Source organism: Gadus macrocephalus, chromosome 20, assembly GCF_031168955.1.
Source record: "Gadus macrocephalus chromosome 20, ASM3116895v1".
Classification (NCBI taxonomy): Eukaryota; Metazoa; Chordata; class Actinopteri; order Gadiformes; family Gadidae; genus Gadus; species Gadus macrocephalus.
In genome coordinates this window covers 13980768-13984432 of record NC_082401.1, presented here as the reverse complement: position 1 = coordinate 13984432, position 3665 = coordinate 13980768, and positions in this window count along the sequence as shown.

Below are 3665 nucleotides of genomic sequence, written 5' to 3'. Positions count from 1 at the left end.
TTAAAAGGGACAGCGATCCCTGAACCACCAAGACAGTAAACGACATGCCTAACACAATTGAAAGAACAACACATAACAAAATACTGTAGGTGAATTATGTTACACTCACTACAACCCATCAAATACGGTATGATTTCTAGATGTCATGGCAACGTCCGCTCGCGACACTGGACTTGCGATCGAGGCATCGACGCGGACGTTCATTCACATAGCCAAAAACAAGAGAATATATGGCTAGATAAAATAAACATCAAGACATACAATTCTAAAAAGAACAGATGAAGCAGCTACCCTTTTTTCCTTCGCGGTTTGCCTACAGAGCAGCGCACCTGCATTTAATATAGGCCTATCCGTGTATTGTCACAATTTCTCAGTATCAAAGGTGAAAGTAGAAACGGGTGGCTAAAAGCTGTCATATTGTTAGTTATCACAGACAATTTTAAGTAGAAACGGGTGGCCAAAAGCTGTCATTTGTTAGTTATCACAGACAATTTTCAACAATGAATGATCTGTACGGAGCTCCATAAGGGACATTAGGGAGAACGCTCCCGGACAGAACCTTAGTTTGGAAGTCATGCTTAGTGACACGACAAATAGCCTACTTCCAATTGAAATACAAAATTTAGAAAATAGGCCTACGTGTCCCTGATCACGTTTCAATAGATTAAATAACGTGACAGTGTCACGTATTTCCGTGAGACCATACCCGTACTTCCATGAGTATACTTAAAGGAAGTATACTATCCGCACTATCTACTACGTTATTTTTTCAGATGTGAGTGCTGTTCCAAATCGAGTACTCCGTGGTGCACTAACCGGAAATTACGATCACGACTGCCGCCGTGGCTCCTCCCCCGCAATAAACATCCCGCTTTGAACGGTGAACTCTTTACGCCTAGCAGCTATAAAAACTATAAAAACTACAAAATGACTCTATTAATGCAGGCTATGTGGAAAATGCGCCGACTTTGGCTCAGCCTGGCTCCGCCTCTTCCGCTACGTAGCTAAGATGGCTGCCGTTGAGTACGGGGAGTGTCCTTCGATCCACACTTCAGGATTAGCCCGTTTTGAGTACGGCATCCGGGTCCTTGAAGTATACTTCTTTTCGCCGGATCTGAATTGGAACGTACTGCGTACTCAAATTTTGGCTAGTAAGTACGGACAGTACGGGTATTGGAACACGGCACAGGTTCGAGCGTGTGCATGGGTTGAATTGCGTGTGTCTCACGCCGAATGCATGAGACATGAGAGCCCTGTACTTACGTGACACAAACCAGCACCGCAAACGTTCTCTCCCGCTTGAGATGACGTCTTTCTTTATGGGTCTGATTCGCCGATTTCCCATGCTGATATCCCCGGAGATTCTCGGGCATCTTCAACAATTTGGCTATTGTCTCATTACACGCTAAATAATATAATTATAGCCTAATTATATATAGCCTATACATATATATAGGCAATATATATAATTAGGCAATATATATATATATATAGGCCTATATATATATATATATATATATATACACACACACACACACACACACACACACACACACACACACACACACACACACACACACACACACACACACACACACACACACACACACACACACACACACACACACACACACACACACACACACACACACACACACACACACACACACACACACACACACACACACACACACACACACACCCTCTCTGTGTCAGGCTCCAGTCGACCTTCATCTCCCGCTGGCTCAATCCCCCGTTCCGATAAGGGACGGATCAGGCTAACGTCTTCACCCTCAGCGTCTCCGAACGGCCGCTGAATAAAATCACGGCTGTGACATAACCTGATCCGCGCGGTGACAGCGCACACCACCGCGTGCACCCGGTGATACATCAGTGCCAGCAAGCCGCGCTCCCGCAGCCCGTCTGATTGAATCAGGCGGCCGGCGGGGCTCCGGGGGGAAGTTCACCCGCACGGCGCCGCAAGCCAGAGCGGCTCCGTCTCACAGAGAGGGGATGTACGGGTAAATAAGTCAGGAGTGGGGGCTCACGGCGGCTAACGTTGTTGGAGGACTTGAAGGTCGTTTATTTCGACTTACTTTGTTCGGGCGAATGCACAACGCATGATGTGAATAATGTACAATGTGGAGTGTGTGTGTGTGTGTGTGTGTGTGTGTGTGTGTGTGTGTGTGTGTGTGTGTGTGTGTGTGTGTGTGTGTGTGTGTGTGTGGACAGTTATGTATACACAATAATGTAGATGTATGTCTACATGTTGAATGTATATGTGCATTGTGAATATGTGTTGATGGAAGAGAGAGAGAGAGAGAGAGAGAGAGATGAGAGAGAGAGAGAGAGAGAGACGAGAGAGGAGAGAGAGAGAAAGAGAGAGAGCATGAGAGAGAAAGAGAGGGAGAGAAAGAGCGAGGGAGAGGGAGAGCGAGAGAGGCAGAGATAGTCACAATAAAAATAAATGTGAAATTATCAATCATCCTCTCACGGGTGCAGCAACAGGTAGTTTGTGGACATAACTAATGCTCCCATAAGTTAAAGCCATCGCTCTCTGTCCTCACGGAGTCTCGACAACTGTGATACATCTCACTGTATGAAAACAGAAGATTTTTAAAGCGCAGGATAAACGACCAATACCTTTGATAGATGACTGTAAAATAGCTTTCAAGATAGAGATAGCATAAATACGATTTGTCAGGCCGCACAGAGCGGCCGTGTTTGTCATTTTTAATAATGAATATTGCAATCATATCCGGTAATGGCGTGCCACCCTATTGGAGGTAAGGCATTGTGATTTAGCCACTTAGTGGAAGTAATGAAAATGTGTCTTGTGTTTTATCACGCACAGCTTAAGAGCAACAATAAAGCAGCTGACCGCCTGTTGCCAGTGCGGACAGAGACCAGAGCACCGAGGGGTGGTATGAGTCCCATACAGCTTCTAGATCCCAGATCCTTGATTCTAGCTCCCAGATCCCTACAGCTTGATTCTAGTTCTAGTTCAAAGATCCCTAAAGCTAGCTCCCAGATCCCTACAGCTTGATTCTAGATCCCAGATCTTTGATTCTAGATCCCAGATCCATGCCTCATGATGTCTGAGGGTTAGATGCAAATTTAGGGGCAAATCCTGCAAATTAAATCAACACGAGAAACTGGAGTTTGATGTCGTCATTCATGGGTGAATCTACTACTAATACTGTATCATCCCTAATGTGAAGGAAAGTTTGCACATTCATTTATTAACTTTAGCTGTTCTAACTATTACTGGTGAATATTCCCAGACCAGTACCGAGGAAAATAACTGTAAGGGAACTGTCTGATGTAAAGCCCAGTCAATCACAAACAACCAACCCATTACTGGGTTGTAAACTCTCTGAAAAACCCTTTTAAATGGATCGCTCACGTCGGTTTGCCTAAGAAAAGCCCACGGTTTGGATTAGCACCATAGCCCTTGAAAGTTTGTTAACAACGCTACATTATCATTGACTCATTAAAAGTCGTTTAATATAAAAGGCTGGCAAGCGAACAAAATAATCGTTGACGTCATCCTTAGCAGTGTTTGCTCTTCCTCTGTGGATTTAAAGCCTTGCGGTGCATAGCCGTACATAGATGGCATGTTTATGAGTTCAGTAATTTCTTTGTGACTCACTAAATTAGTCACG